Source organism: Lissotriton helveticus, chromosome 5_1 (genome assembly GCF_964261635.1).
Source record: "Lissotriton helveticus chromosome 5_1, aLisHel1.1, whole genome shotgun sequence".
NCBI classification, from domain to species: Eukaryota; Metazoa; Chordata; class Amphibia; order Caudata; family Salamandridae; genus Lissotriton; species Lissotriton helveticus.
Genome location: NC_136065.1, coordinates 1,561,041,383 through 1,561,059,042, shown reverse-complemented (window position 1 = coordinate 1,561,059,042; position 17,660 = coordinate 1,561,041,383).

Sequence of the window (17,660 nt, the reverse complement as noted above, 5' to 3'; positions counted from 1 at the left end):
GCGACACTCTAGATCTGCTCACCTCAAATGTCTGCTTTTCTATCAAGTTCTTTAAGCAAAGGATTAGCACATCCACGCCGAGATAGAAAGGGAAAAAGTCTTTTGCCATTACTACAGCAAAGTCTTGAAGCAATGACACTATAGAGTTAAACCTACTCTATAGTGTTGTACTACAGAAGAAAAGCACATTTGGAATGCATGTTTTTAATTCCTTATAATGTGCTTTACTTTAAAATTTTGATTTATAATATTCATTATTGAATAAAACAAATTTTAAATATTAGCACATTATCCTTAACAAAAGTACACATTACTTAAAACATTGACAGGCATAACTGACGTCTCAGGCAATCAATGAATAGTAAACCGATATTTGAACGCTCTAAAACTTTCTAAAGTGTGCTAATATCAGTTAGTAAAACGTGTTGTATAAAAAAAATACATAACCTGTTTAATATGGTCCTATATTCCCATCTCTGCATTAAGGTGACATTTATAAACCACTCTGCCTTCAACCACGTGGTTTGTAAATATATACCAATACAACGCAGTTGCCCGTCATATGCTATTGATATACACATATTCATAGTCTGGCAGTAGATACACATGCTTAACTTACTACTGCCATCTAGCGTTAGGGTTGGTGTTTGCAAGTTGTATTCCTTCAAAGAAAGTTTTCGAGTCAAGTGGATGCATTGTGACTCCTCTTCTCAAAAGTATGTAATATACCAAAAAGAGGTATATGCTAATCCTTTATGGGTTCCGGAGTAGCATGCTATTCGCCAAAAAAAAACGCTTCAACTCCGCATCAGGTGTAACAAGTGCTATATAAGTACATTTTTCCCCTCTCCTATCCCTCCGCTATCCTTCTGAATTCAAATAACTGACTAACTTATCAACCACTCAAATTACTTTCGTATTTCCCTATACTAATTCAATACTAATCCTTCTTGGGTTCCGGAATAGCGTGCTACTCGCTGAAAACAGTGCTTTGACGCCTCGTCAGGGGTAGTAAGCGCTATATAAATGCAATTACAATACAGTACAATACATTATTCTGTAGAGAGTCCGGGTACGCTTTTTAAATGGATAAGGCTGCTTTAACAATCCTACAGTTCTCTTTTTGGGTTAGTGTGGTCGAGCAGCCTTAGGCTTATCAAGGAGGAGTGTTCGACATTTGTTACACGCAGAATCAAAAAATTATGCCACACTCAAAAAGGAGATCCACACCAAAATAGAAAAATAACACTTCTTTTATATATATTTTTAACACCAAGAACTCCATAATTGGGTAAGTACTACATTTTGAGATCTCTCTGTTCTGGAAGTGAACAGAAATACACTTGAATTGGGTCGGTATCACAGTATTTTAGTATACAGTAGTACACTGACAGTTGATTCTTTTGAAGAGGTAATTGTAGTCCTATGGGAAAGAAATATGTACTCCATATGAGTACTTAACAGTGACTTACAGGACTGTTCTCCGGCACGTAAGGTAAGTATGGGGCGGGGTCCAAGGCAGCACAAACAATTCACTTCGGGGGGGACTGAGATGTCCGGGTGCAGAGGTGCAATTTAATGTCTAGTGCCCCTTTGAAGTCAATGGGGAACAGTCCGATCACAAAAAAAGGTGCAAGCAGGGACTGGGAGATCAGTCCGGCAAACCCACAGGGGGGCACAGTCCTTGAGATGCTCGGGCATTGCTGTTCCACCGGAACTCTGGCTGGCGGGATCAGCTGCAGTCATTGTTTCTCCGGCAGGGTCTCTCTGTGGTAGGCACTCACGGTTGTATGGGGCCCTGCCAAAACAGGCTGAATGCTGGGACTCTGGGACCAATCTGGCCACGCTCAATGGTGGGCTCAGCTCTTGAGGGGGTCTGGATCCTGTTGGCACAATTGGTTCACTTCTCCCTGGGCTGTGGGGCACTGGTGCAGTGCTGCTTCCAGGTATCGGGTTTTCGGTCCGAGGCTCTTGCGGTTCCTGCTGTCTAGCACAAGAGGCTGCAGGTGGGGGCTGGGAGCCAGTCCGGTGGAGCCCAAGGCGGGGACTCCACTCTTGATGGCCTCTGTGCCTCGGGGGCACCATTGGTTCACGGCAACTGGGCACGGAGGCTTGTGTGCAGTGCTGTTTGGTCAGGTGGGGTCAGGCTGGCAGATGCTCTCGTGTTGGTCCTTTGGTGCCTGCATACTTGCAGGGAAGCAGCTCCAAGGAACTAAGGGAGATGTTGCTTGTCTGGTGAAGTCGTGGGCCACTCTTCCACAGTTTTTGGAGGTGACACCGCTTTCTGGACGAGCCGGGGACGTGCAATTGTCGTGGACAGCAGGCAAACTGGCAGGGTTGGTGCCATGTCAGTTGCTGCTTCTCTGTTCTCACGTTGTAGGCTCTTCTTTGTCCTTCTTTCTTCTCTAGATAGACACATTTCCTGGTGTCAGGGGACCACCCAAATACTCCATTTAGGGGCGTTAAGGGGAGTGAGGGGTAGGTAGCCAATGGGCTACTCACCCCTGGGTGTCACTACATCCCATGGATGACCACTTTCTTTGGGGAGTGGGCATCCCCCCTGTCCCAGAGTTCTCAATTCCACCACACACAAGATGGCGGAACTCACAAAAATTTGGGGGCAAGGAGGTGGGGACAACTAACAAAAACCCAGTCTTACAAGTTTGATTGTTTTTTTCTGCCTTTGCATTTGGATGTGCATCAGGCAGGTTTCCGGTTTCTCATGTACCCATCTAGTGTTGTTGGTGGCTCTCATACATCACACTACTCCAGCATACATTCTAGACTGGAAGCCATTGCATCCCCGAAAGGCGATCTCATTTGAGTAGCACGGGGTCCAAAGACACTACCACATGCATGGCATCTCAAAGAATGCACACAGGTGATGGAATGAACACTAAATAGCTGTGGACCAACCAACACAAAGCCTGTAACTTCTGCATTTCCCCTAATCACACTGATAACTGCCTTCGTGCCTAAAATTTCGGTTGAAGAAAACTGTCAGTCACCAAAGGAAACCTCGCTGGGCGTGCACCATGCATCCACAAGACTTCTTGGGTACCCCAGCCATCTTTGGGAAGAAGACCCTTTATTTGCGCAACCATATGATGAGGTAAGCGCACTTAGTCCAGTACTGTATCTGATAATGACCAGCCTCCGAATTCCACATCAATGCCAAAGCCAGCTTCGGATGAAGATCCCCTCGAGAACCGAGTATGCCAGTGCTTCAAAGAAACATGACGGTTTCATGTCCTGTGGTAGACCACCCTTCCCTAGAGAGTGGGGCATTAAGATCACACTGATCAAGGCAAACTCACCCAGTGGCAGTCACCATCCCCTGGCTCTGGTTGGCACTGGCAAAAGCATGCATTGGGTGCTAAGCCTCCTACCAGGACTGGTGACGCAGACACCTCCATGCTGGCACTCAGTGGCTCTGAAACCATCTCGTTCATTTGCTGCCCTGTGGTGCCAAAGGCTACATCAACTTTAAGGCGGCCTTTGGCGCGCAAGCAGTCCTCGGCATCCAAGTCACACAGGACGCCAATATGTGATTCGGCACCGAAGCCACATCCTACCCTGAAGCCCTTGTAAGAATGTGTCAAGGCAACTATTCTTGAGCGCCTTCCTCAAGAACTGGACATTAGGTAATAGGGCCTCTTTATTCATCCACTCATTGGGAAGATCCCCAGCAGGGTTTCCCCACCATCAGACCTTATCCTTCGCGAAAGGAACCTTTTTCACACCAGCCTTAATCAAACTCACATAGGGGAGTCTTATGTCACATCCCTACAAGACTGACCTCACAGGTCATTTGATCTGTATGACCAACCAATAGGGGAAGAACCTACTGACTATCCCTGAGAAGATAATGTGGACCTACCATGGGACCCTAACCTGAATGATTACCCAATCAGGGCTTTACACCAGATGACATATCTCTCTACCATGAGTTAATTCAGCACACAGCCACCTACCACAAGGTGGATATATGGATTTGCATGGTTGTCCAAGAGGAAGACGACTTTTTAAGTGGAGACACGGAAAATCGGAGTTATCAGTCCAGTACCTCCACATTCTAAAGGAGATGGGAAAATCGGTCCTAGAAAATGTTAAAGAGCCAGTTAAAACTAGGGTCATTACGCTGAGGGTAGAACATGTTTCAACCTTCCCCATGTACTTTAAGGGGCAGGTCCCATCATACTCCCTAGTAGGACACACAGCTAGCAAGCAAGCCTCTACCGAGGCCCCTGGCAATGCTACCCCATTCTGAATAAGGAGAGCAAGTAATTAGGAGGTTGGCCGTAGGAGTAGTTACCCAGTGACCAATTCTTTGCTCTCCTATCATGATAGGGTTCCATGGAAGGAGATGGAAGATCTCCTTAGATACCTTGCAGAGCACTATCAGAAAAGGAGAGAGGAAATGGTGTCAGAGGCCATGTAATCTCCAATGCCAACATATGTTGTGCAGGGCGGAGGCGGTAGTAAACATGAGCGTCATACTACAATGCCTCACCTGACTCATATCTCTCGGTTCAAACCCAAGCATCTTGTCATCCTCCCTTTCGACAGGGAGCACCTCTTTGGGCCAATGGTTAGTGAGACGCTGGAAAAGATAAAGGAAGATTTAAAGATATCAAAATCTATGGGCCTTTGAGGAAATTGGGGTGTATTGTATGGTGTAGTTGTGCGACCTCGCCCTGTAATACACTTACCAACCCCTTTAGGACCTATTGGTTTAGTTTGTCTGACTTGCACCTCAACTATGGGTAGCTGTGGCTCTGCAGCAAGGCTTACACAGGAACAAGTGTAAAGCATTTAAACCGCATCAACACAATTGAAGAACAAATTGACACAACTCACAAGAAATCTGACACCAATTTATAAAAATAGAATGTATTTCTTTGACACCACAAAGAAAAATATCCACTGGAGAGCTCCAGATATCTAGGATTTACAAGGTATAGTAAATCAAAGCATTTCACTTAACCGCTAACAAACATTGCCAAATTCAACAAATGCATCTGAAAGAGACTTCTAGCCACAAATTCCTTACCATAGAATTTCCCCCGATGTCCAACTGCATCTGGAAGAATTTTTGTGAGTAGCACCCCTGGCTTCTACAAGTTCCACATCCGCTCCGGATGTGACATTGCAGTACCCATATAGGTGCCACCCAGGCAAACTGTTGAGTCTTTTCTTTCCGCACCAACTAGCTCTGATCTGGAGAAGGGCTACACCTCAGTCAATTTTTTCTTCACTGCCCTTTTTTTTACATTTTGTCAAGTATTTCTTGAGGTTTCAGCTCCTGGTATGACAGGATGTAATCTCGAAAGACCGGCTTCAAGCCCTGCGGCTCCTGTTAACGGCAGATGTCAGTGACAGACCTAACCTTGTTTACCTGTGGCATTTAGAGCTCAACCACGACCCAAATGTCATGATACAACTGCCGTACTATTCATCGAAGGCTTTGACAGAGTAGTCCCTGAAGCTCATGGCAAGCCGGCGCGCAATTCCATTTAAAATCAAGGTCCGTTCATGTGGAAGGTTCCAGGAGTGTTTGCAGAGCCCAAAGTCCTCTTCATCCTACTCCAAGTCCTCGGGGACATTCAGGTAAGAGGCACAGGAAAAAGAGAAAGTAGTTAAAGAGGTCATCAACTTCCTTTTGGCCGACAAGACAAGAGGACATTGGCATTTGAGGCCTGGATCCCCAGTTGAGCCTGCGCCGATTCCACGCCTTCTCGATTTTTCAGGAGCCGCACGATCCCCGCCCAACCTAAAGAATTTTATGAAACGGTGCGCCTTATATTTGGACTGTCCAACCCCTCCGATGTGTCCTTTTGGCCCACAGGGTCAGAGGGGAGCCCATTTGGTTCACCAGCTCCAGCGGGCACCCTTGGATCCGTTCCTTTGTCCAGACAGGCACTGGTTGCACCATGTCGACCATCCCCCTGCAGCGCTGGTGCTATCCCATCCTCATTCCCGACTCCGACAGCTGTCCCCGTCCTCATTCCCACTCCGACACTGAGCCAGATGGCCATCACCTGACGCCGTCAGGGACTTTTCTCCCTAGATCAGAGCTTTAACCCTTTTTCCTATGGGTTACGACTCGAGGAAGGGTTGCTGTACCCTGAGGAATACTAGGCCCACATAAGCACCATGCGCAAACAGAAATTTACAGCATATCCCTCTGTATACAAGCATTTGTTTAAACTATAGATATGTACCTATCTTTGTGTATTACTTTGTATAAACATGTAAAATAATTATATTGTTGAGAGAAAAAATAATAATAATAATAATAATAAATACATACAATTATCTTTGGTCTACATGCACATACTTCCATTGTGCATCTGTACCTTCGATGTACTTGGATCTGTGTGTCTGTTACTTTTCTCCTGATAAAGCATATCCAATGCACTACCCTATTTCTCATCCGGTGCCTCTATCAATATCTTTAATCTACATATACTTACCTCCTTTATGTATCTATATACTTTCAATGTAATTATGGATCTATATATTTATCACTCTCGTCTAATTTAGCATTTCCAATGCACTACCCTATCTCTCAGCCTATACTTCGCTCAATGTATCTTCTAGCCCAACCTTCTGACTCATCTCAAACTTCTTCTACTACTCCTCCCAATGCACTACCCTATCACTCATCCTATACATCTATCAATATATCCTCTACATCCACTCTTTCATTTATCCCAAACCCCATATCTCTACTATGATTGCCAAAATAACCCTTTCTAGACTCTCTCCTACTCTACCCCTCCTTGCATCATCTGACACCTGTACCGATCCCCTAAAACAAACCTTTCTAAACTCTTCCCTCTGAGTCCTCCCCTCCAAAACTCCTTTTTACTCATCCAAAAGCCTCCTCCTACTGCTAAGACCTAAAATAAAAAGAAAGAAATCTTTCACTCTTTTATCCCTCCACTATCCTTTTCAATCAAAATTAACAGACTAACATGTTCACTTCTCAAATTCCATTTAAACTATACTAATATACTACCCAAATAACTGAAAAACATATCCACTACTCAAATTACTTCATATTTTTTTACTATACTAATTTTCAACAGTAATCCTTTATGGGTTACGGAGTGGCGTGCTACTCTCCAGAAAAGCGCTTCAACACCCATCAGGGGTAACAAGTGCTATATGAATGCAAATCTTTCTTCCCCTTTTATCCCTCCGCTATCCTTCTCAGTCCAAGTAACTGACTAATATCCACCACTGAAATTACTTCATATTTCACCATATTAATTCACCACTAATCCTTTGAAGGCTTCCTGAATAGCGTGCGTCAACAAGCGCTAAATAAATACAATCCTTGGTCCTCCTCTATCCTTCTGCTATCATTCCAAATCCAAATAACTGACTAACCTATCCACCACTTAAAATGTACTTACATGTTTCCCTATACTAATTCAACACAAATCCTCTATGGGTCCCGGAGTAGCGTGCTACTCGCCGAAAAAGCGCTTTGACGCCTCGTATGGGGTAGTAAGCAATTACAATACAATACAATATGGACTGGTGTGAGGAACTGGTTGACACCAGTGGACTGGATACCTCTCCAGATGCTGTTGCGCTTTCTCCCCCTACCCACAGCAGCCTCCCAGTCCTCCTAAACTGACCCTTTAAGTTCATGGGCCGCCAGTTGGATTCAGGATTTGCCATCACCTGATCCACTGGCATTCCATAACACCGAACATGTGGGTCTTGTAGATTGTCCGATGGAACTACTCCCACCCCTGCAAGACTACCCCTCCTGTCGTACAGTTCATACTTTCTCAGTAAAACTGTGTGTTTGGTGAACAACATAAATGTCAAAACTGTGCAGGACTGAGTCTTCACACACCCTCAGGATATGTTGGCCTTAGTCCTGGCATGCTCACTGTGCACCATCTTTACCCCTAACCTAGCAAGGTAACGTGGTGTGTGCAACCTCTGAACATGGCAACCCTGACTCCCCAAGGAAATCATGGAAATAGATCTAGAACTCTTTTATTTGGTAACTCATGCATGCTCATGAATTGGCATTTCAAATATTTATTGAAGCAATAAGATTGGGGTGTAAAATACGTGCATTGCAACTATCAATAGAAGGAAACAAAACAGAATAATCAGCATCACAAGAAAGGTTACTAAAATGAACAGTTCAACCATTGTGCTGTTACATATATTATATGTTTGCATATAATTACAGTTATTCTTATGCTCCTACCTAACACTCCCTGTCCTAGTGTGGGCGAATCTGTCAGAATCCCTTAGGCACCATCTCTCTCAGGAGGTAAACCGGAATCGGCTGGGCTGGAATTCTGGCAGGGGGGCCACCTCAACAGTGTCAGCGAAGTGCTCCTCTGATTAAACAAAGTTGTGATGTCGTTTATATAATATACTGCACCCATGTTGCCATGCCAAAGCCCAGTCAGTCTGCCATTGTTGATTCTATCCTCACAAAGCTGCCGCCAAGCGGACAACAACAAATATCAACATTTTGCGCAGTGAACTGAGCCCTTGTACAGATTGTTGAAGGCTTAGATAATGTGTGTTGAATGTCAACGAGCAGAAAAAAATGTCAACTTCAATGTGAGTATGTAAAATGGTGGTGTTCATAACCTGGCCTAATGTGACCACATAACACTCCCTCCGTGCCACCATGTTATGACTGGCTGACTGAGGATCGTCTGTCCCTTCTCCACAAGGAAATGGCAGCTGTCTTGGCCAAGGGTGCCATAGAGAGGGTTCTGGTGCCAGAAGTAGGCTGTGGTTGTTATTCCCGCTACTTTCTGATCCCCACAAATGGCAAAGGCCTTCGTCCTATTCTAGATTTCCAAGACCTCTACTTTTTCCTCTAGAAGGAAAAAATCCAAAATGCTCACATTGGCACAGGTCATGTCGGGCCTGGACCCAGGAGACTGGATGGTACTGCTGGACTTGCAGGGTGCCTATTTTCAGATACCCATCCTGCTACCCCATCAGCGCTATCTGCGGTTTACTATAGGCCACAAACATTTCCAGTTCACTGTGCTCCCTTTTGGCCTTACCAGCACCCCTCAGGTGTTCACCAGTCCCCTCCCTATCTCGATGACTGGCCGTTGAAGGCAGGCTCGCCTCAGGCTGTCGTCTCCTTCCACCAGACTACGGCGAACCTACTGCACTCGCTAGGGTTCCCTATCAATGTGCCGACGTCACACCTGACTCCCTCTCCAACAGAGCATTTTCATCTGAGCTGTCCTGGACACAGTGCAGGTTCGGGCTTATTTTCTCGAGCGGCGAGTCCATGATATTCAGGCTATAATACCGATATTTCAACCTCTGGTCTGGATTTAGGTGAGACTGGCTCTAAGGCTGCTGGGCCTTATTTCCTCCTGCATCCTGCTAGTAACACGTGCTCGCTGGCATATTCAGACTCTACAGTGGGACCTGAAGTTCCAGTGGGCTTCGCATCAGGGGAATCTCTCTGACATAGTCCAGATCTCGGAAGTCACTGCGAAAGATCTGCAGTGGTGGTTAAGGAACTGAGATTGTGTCAGAGGAAAACCCCTCTCTCTTCCCCAAACAGATCTGACCGTAGTGACAGATGCGTCACTCCTGGTATGGGGTGGCCATTTGGGAGAGGTGGAGATCAGAGAAGTCTGGCCTCCAGCGGAATCCGACATCCACATCAACATGCTGGACCTCTAAGCAATCCAGCTGGAATTTAAAGATTTTCTACCCTCCAGCAAGGGAAGACTAGTAAAGGTGTTCACGGACAACATGACCACCATGTAGTACTGCAACAAACAGGGCGGGGTGGTGTCCGGGGACCCTTTGTCAGGAGGGCCTGCGTGTCTGAACATGGCTAGAATGAAGATATATCTCTGGTGGTTCAACATCTGGCAGGGTCTCTGAACACCAAAGCAGACAAACTCAGCCATCGATGCCTAGCAGATCACAAAGGCATTTCCATCCGAAGATGGTGCAAGGTCTCTTCCAGTAGTGGGGAGATCCTTGGTTAGATCTGTTCGCCACTGGCGAGAATGCGCAATGTCAGCAGTTTTGCGCACTGAAGTTTCCAATGCGCACTCGCTTGAAGATTCTTTTTGACTCGAGAGGAGCTCAAGCATCCTGTATGCCTTTTCATCCATACCACTCCTGCCCAGAGTTATCAAGAAGATCTAGAACAACCGGACCCAAGTCATCCTTATGGCTCCGGACTGGGCGTGAATAGTCTGCTGTCACTAACTCCTGAGCATAGCTATTGATCCTCTGATCAGGCAGCTATTTCATCAGGGGAGGGGAGGGTTCTCCACCCCAACCTGTCCAATCTCCGCCTTCTTGCGTGGATATTGAGCTGTGGCATATGACCACTTTCGACCTCCTGAAGTCTGTAATGTTATTTTAGCAGCCAGGTGTCCCTCCGCCAAGTCAGGAATCACCTGCCGTTGGAAGAAATTTGTGGCATTGTGTGCAGAAAAACATATTGATCCCCTTTGTGCCCCCCTTTGTGAAGCCTTATTCTCCCTTTTTATCCCTTACCCACCAGGGCTGTGCTCTGGGCACTATCAAATTTCAACTTCCTACAAAAATTGTAAAGGTCCACTCTTGTCATAGCCAAATCCATTCCATTGCTTGGCCAAAACGTGAGACCCTTATTGAGTAGTTTTTATGTTTTTGATTCTGATTTTTAGAGGAAAGATTGATGACTAAATCATCCTCTGAGATGGAAAGCTTATTTTCATTGATTCCTTTTATTTCTTTCCACCTCTGGCGCCCCTTCCTCGTTCTGTCTGGCTTCACCTGATTCTTTATGGTCTCCTGCCACTGGGGCTCCTCTGCCTTTTCCCACGAGTTGTAGTGCAGAGGAGACTCCTTTCCCCCGAGAAATCCAATTTCTGTCAGCCACTCACAGGCCCCTTGTCCCCCGAGCAGACCGCTGAACTTTCTGCACTTGATGATAATTGCATTTGTTCTCACTCTTGTACCTGATTCATTGCTTGTCGATTGTAATTGGATTCAAGCGAATGTCTTATTCTCCTTTTTAGGTCGAGCGTAGAGCTGCGCATGCGTAGCATGCGCTGTCTAGCTCAGGACCTATAGCTGTTACTTTCGGGGGAATCTGAGACAGCGTTCGGCCACGAGCCTCTGCTGTCTCAGATATCTCCTCGTGAGCGCGCCTTTTCTGCTGGCTGCTTGCGCGCTGTTTCGCTTGCTTTCGCGTGCATACAGACAAACAGACAAACGGGCAGACAGACACTCGCCCCCCCCCCCACCACCAACCAGTCATCGTGCTATTTTAACACACACACACACACGCATACATACACACACACACACACACGCGCGCACACATCCCCCTCACACCCCACTCACCAGGTTCTTCTTGCGAGTCCCTCGGCAGTCAGCGGGTCATTCCGGTTAACAGGCGGGAGCCACGGGGCTCTCCACGAGCACAGGGGCCCCGCTAGCTAACACGGAAATCCTCCGGCGGGCACACAAGCACCTGCTTCCTGTTTTTGTCCGGCCCCGCCCCCGTCCCAACAAAGGTTGCCTGGCTTCCTGTTGAAGCCGGGCTGCGCCGGTGAGTTTGCTTGTTTAAAGTTAGGCGTTGTGTGTTCGCAGACAACTCTCTGAAAGTCTAAATAGTTTGGGATTTTGTGTCAAAATCCAGACATACGGAAGTGTTTTGAGTATCTGTTTATCTGAGAATCTGTTTACTCCTGAGGCGAAAAGCCGGGAGTTTGTCTGCTCATTTTAAAATTTGTGTGTCACCATTTACCTGTGATTTTAAAAGCTCGCCACTCCTGGCACCTTAGAACTCTGTTGGGAAGTCACTCGCTGCACAGCGGATTTTAGCGCTGCCGGTGGAATTCACTTTCCCTAACTATTCGCGCCGCCATTGACAGCGAGACGCGAGGCCACGCCCACTCGAGGCCACGCCCCCCGCCTCGCACGACTTAAAGCGCTGAATACAAGCGTTCTGAGTCAGAATCTGTTTACTCCTGAGGCGAAAAGCCGGGAGTTTGTCTGCTCATTTTAAAATTTGTGTGTCACCATTTATCTGTGATTTTAAAAGCTCGCCACTCCTGGCACCTTAGAACTCTGTTGGGAAGTCACTCGCTGCACAGCGGATTTTAGAGCTGCCGGTGGAATTCACTTTCCCTAACTATTCGCGCCGCCATTGACAGCGAGACGCGAGGCCACGCCCACTCGAGGCCACGCCCCCCGCCTCGCACGACTTAAAGCGCTGAATACAAGCGTTCTGAGTCAGAATCTGTTTACTCCTGAGGCGAAAAGCCGGGAGTTTGTCTGCTCATTTTAAAATTTGTGTGTCACCATTTACCTGTGATTTTAAAAGTTCGCCACTCCTGGCACCTTAGAACTCTGTTGGGAAGTCACTCGCTGCACAGCGGATTTTAGCGCTGCCGGTGGAATTCACTTTCCCTAACTATTCGCGCCGCCATTGACAGCGAGACGCGAGGCCACGCCCCCCGCCTTCCTCCCCCTTGATAGTATGTGCTTACACGGTACGCGCAGCGGACGGGCGCAGCGGGCGCGCCGAAAGCAAGCCCGTCTGGGCCCGTCCGGGCCAGGACGGCCCTAGGCCCGGTCACTATGCCCATTTCTTCGGGGCACGACCTCTCTTATACTCGAGATAGGCTCTTGGCCCTGAATCCACCTAAACACCCCACCTGCAACTACATCCATACGGTAGACAATCTTTTCACCACCTGCAACCTCTGCAACACGCTTCGTGCAAGATCAGAAGGTAGGGGCTTACAGCTAGGCCTACTGAATTGTAGGTCGCTCGTTAAACATGCTCACGAGTTAAAACTCCTTATTGAAGAACACGCCTTTGACATTCTGTTTCTTACAGAAACGTGGCTTACCCCTGACAATGGCCCGGATATTGTTAATGCCCTACCTCCCGGCTACCAAATCTGCTCATTGAATAGACTAAGTGGCAGAGGAGGTGGGTTAGCTATAATACACAAACATCCCCTCACATGCAGAACTACTGACGAAAAAATTAAAGACTGTGAAAGCTGTCACTTCACCGTACAAATCTCACCAGAAACGTCCATGTCGGGACTACTAATATACCGCCCCCCCGGCCCACTTGCCGAGTTCTCTAGAAGACTCATGGAGTATGTCACCCTCAAGGCCACGACTTCCTCCAACTTCCTTCTACTAGGAGATCTCAATCTCCATTTCTTGGATCCGTCCAACGCCCCCGCAGCGGAACTGTGGCTTGACCTCTCGTCCATTGGCCTCTGCCTAACGAATCCACAGCCCACCCACGATAAGGGCCAGTTACTGGACCCGATCTTCACGAACATCCACGACCTTAAAACACGTGCGCACATCCCTCTCCCTTGGACAGATCATTTCCTGATCCCCTTTGAATGGAATCTCGACATCTGTCCTCCCCAACAGCCTAGAATCAGAACCCTTACCAGGCGTTGGCACAAACTCATGCCTGAAGAATGGGCAGCCAAACTCAGGGAATCCACCCCTTCCCTTAACCATGACCCCACAATTGCGGACTCAGAATTTAATGGGTGGCTCACCCAATATCTAGACTGCCTCCTTCCCCGATCCAGCACCCTTAAACAAACCAAGAGAGTTAACCCCTCTCCCTGGTACACCACCAAACTTAATACTCTACGTAGGAATGCAAAAGGAACGAACGCACATGGAGGAAAGACAAGTCAACAGAGAAGAAAGATACATTTCGCTCTTCCTTAAAGACGTACAAACTCACGCTCCAGAAAACTAAGAGGTCTTTCTATGAGGAGAGAATTAAAAAAGCATTGTGTTCCGCACAGGAAACCTTTATTATACTAAAAGAACTTCTTCACCCCCCAGATCCCCCTACGAAACCCCTGAACCCCATAGCCGCAGAAAACAAATGTATAAAGCTGGCAACATTTTTCGATGAGAAAATTCAAACAATTCACGCCTCCTTACCCTCTCCCGACACCGGTCGCACGGGTGGGGACAGTCCCAACCCACCCTCCTGTCACATTCCACCTCTCAACACCCAGGCACCCTCCCTCGACACCTTCGGTCCTGTAACCGCGGAGGAGGTAGCCGTGACGTTTGCATCCATCAAAAGTGGCTCCCCCAGCGAACCGGTTCCACTGCGCTTCCTGAAAAAAGTGGCCCCCACGGTGATCCCGCCGCTCACTACCCTCATTAACGCTTCCCTCTCACAGGGAGAAGTCCCTCCCAGCTGGAAAGCAGCAGTAGGCAAGGGTCTCCTGAAAAAACCCTCACTAAACCCGCAGGATTTAGTCAACTATAGGCCAATCTCCCTCCTCCCAGCGAATAGCAAAATCACGGAAAAACTTGTTAATAAAAAGCTATCTCGTTTTTTAGAAACTAACAACCTGCTTAGAAACTCACAGACAGGTTTCCGCCCTGGCCAGGGCACCGACACCGCCCTCCTAGCGGCAGTAGAGAAGGCCAGAAGCATTCTGGATATAGGAGGATCAGTGGCAGTGATCCTCCTGGACCTCAGTGCGGCCTTCGACACTGTCAACCACCAGGTCCTGATCCAGCGTCTGAGAGACACTGGAGTGAAGGGTATGGTGCTGAAATGGCTAGCGTCATTTCTTAATAACCGCTCCTTCCAGGTCTGGGAGAATGGCGGTCGCTCCCCGGCGGTTCCCCTCCGCTGTGGAGTACCGCAGGGCTCTTCACTGAGCCCAACGTTATTTAACGTTTACATGTCCCCTTTGGAGGAGGTGGTCACTCCGTTTGGTGTGACGATTATCAACTATGCCGATGACACCCAGTTGGTGGTGACTCTCTCACACCCGCACCAAGAACCCTCCAATCTTCACGGGTGTCTCTCGGAAATCCACGACTGGATGAACTCCTCGGCACTAAAACTTAATGGGTCTAAGACCGAAATCCTGCTGCTCGGACAAAAAGGGCCCTCCCTGCCGCCCAACTTGTGGCCTATCTGTTTGGGTGATCCCCCTACCCCCAAAGATGAAATCAAAAGCTTGGGGGTTTGGATGGAAAAAGACCTCACCTTTAGATCCCAGGCAAAAAAAGTGGCCTGAATATGCTTTGGACTCCTCAGGGCATGCAGGAAGGTGCTTCCCTTACTCCCCTTCACTTCCCAAAAACTGCTGATCCAGGGCCTCATTTTGTCTCGGCTGGACTACAGCAACGCAATCTATCTGGGAGCACCGGAAGCCACATTCAACACCCTTCAGAGAATCCAGAACGTGGCCGCCCGACTTCTGACCAACACCCCGGCCAGATCTTCGGCCAAGCCAGCCCTGAAACAGCTTCATTGGCTACCAGTCAGAGAAAGGGTAGTCTTCAAGGCCCTCTGCCTGGCACATAAAATTCTCCAAAACAAAGGACCACCTATTCTCAAAGACTGTATCATCCCCTATAAAGCCACCAGATCACTCCGGTCAAACCATGAGAATCTCATCACGGTCCATAAAGTTAAAAGAGCCCGTACGGGAGGCCGCTGCTTCTCAGTGAACACGGCAAAGCTATGGAACAGTCTCCCCCGGAAACTGAGAACTGAACCAATTCTCCTCCAATTTAGGAAAGCACTGAAAACCCATCTGTTCCCCTGATCTCCCCGTCCCTCCCGCCGCTATCCCTCATGACTACCAGGTTCCAGCGCCGGGATGCCCCTGGGTTACTGTGCGCGCTACAAAAACCTTAATAATAATAATAATAATAATAATAAAGTCATTGATTTGGGGACATGAACTTCCATTCCGTCAATTCGTAGTAAAGTCTGAATTCTTTTAAAGAAATGTTTTAGCCCACAGAGACGTGTTACGAAGGAATATATCTGTTGACATTGTGTGTCCACTTTGTTTTTGTTCTTTGCCGCTCGTTTATTTTGCCGGCTGGATTTGTAGAAGACTGGTTTTATTAGTCATAGTTTTTTTTTTCCCGGAAATACTGTTCATAAATGTTGGTCTTTTTGCTGTTAAGTCCTCATACACATGACTCTGCTGTTAAAATAATGCAGTTCTTCCTCCCTACCTAGGAAGCAGGTAATGCAATCAAAGATAGAACATACATGAGTGACTGTCGGTAGACAGGCCGCAGTTAGACAGCTGGAGGTCGCTTTAAGAGACCGTGACATACGAACAGTCTACCGGCCGAAAGGCACGTTTTACACTGACTGACACACAGACGAGATAATATTAGGTGCGCCAGCTCATTCTGTACTGCAAACTAAATAGGTCCAGACATCGATTTTCATTTTGCATATCAGTGCATTCTGGGGGCTGTAGTCTCTGCTGACTGAAAGCAAAGCAACCAAACTAAATGACGTAATGACTGTCGAATTGTGAAGTGACAGCCAGGTCTGGGTACAAGGTATTTAGGAAATGATCTGGCGAGTAGACTTCGTTCACCGGCACTTCCACCAGCTATCCAATTTACGATTTCCCCTGAAAGGTATTTTTCCACGTTGCGGGAATCGGCCATTTATTTACTTGTACAAGTTGGAGTTGGAAGACAACAGTGCGCCGATAAACATCTTGGGAACATTTTTGAAGCTCACTTTGTCATTTCCATGCCACATCTACTTGCGTGAGAATGCGCTTGGTTTACACTTGGGAACATTTTTGAAGCTCACTTTGTCATTTCCAAGCCACATCTGCTTGCGCGAGAATGTGTTTGGTTTCCAAATTGTGTGTTTTCTTATAGCTAAAAAATGTCCATACTATCCAAATCTAAGTAATATGAACCATTGTTTGGTGATTTTTAACCTGTTTGGAACATGCACTGTTGTGCAATTCAAGGGCACCATATTACTAAGTAAATTGTGTCTTTAGTAAAGTTGCTCAAAGCTCATCGTAAAAGTTTAGACCGAATCGCTGAATCAGCTGCAGACTGCAGTCCCCTATTGTCCATTATCAAAGAGGGCGTTAAATGAACGGCCGCCTCTTTATCACGCGCTGCTCTGCAGACGCCTTTGAAGGAACGTGTGCACTGCTGCATGCTGCACACTACCGCACGCCTCACACTGCTGCACACCTCACACTGCTGCACGCTGCACACTGCTGCATTACTCACACTGCTGCACGCCACACACTGCTGCACGCCACGCACTGCTGCACGCCTCACACTGCTGCACGCCTCACACTGCTGCACGCCTCACACTGCTGCATTACTCACACTGCTGCATGCTGCACACTACCGCACGACTCACACTGCTGCATGCCTCACACTGCTGCAAGCCTCACACTGCTGCACGCTGCACACTGCTGCATTACTCACACTGCTGCATGCCACACACTGTTGCACGCCACACACTGCTGCACACCACGCACTGATGCACGCCACGCACTGCTCACACTGCTGCACGCCTCACACTGCTGCACGCCTCACACTGCTGCATGCCTCACACTGCTGCACGCCTCACAACGCTGCACACTGCTGCATTACTCTCACTGCTGCATGCTGCACACTACCGCACGACTCACACTGCTGCAAGCCTCACATTGCTGCACGCTGCTGCATTACTCACACTGCTGCATGCCACACACTGCTGCATGCCACACACTGCTGCACGTCACACACTGCTGCACGCCACACACTGCTGCACGCCTCACACTGCTGCATTACTCACACTGCTGCATGCTGCACACTACTGCACGACTCGC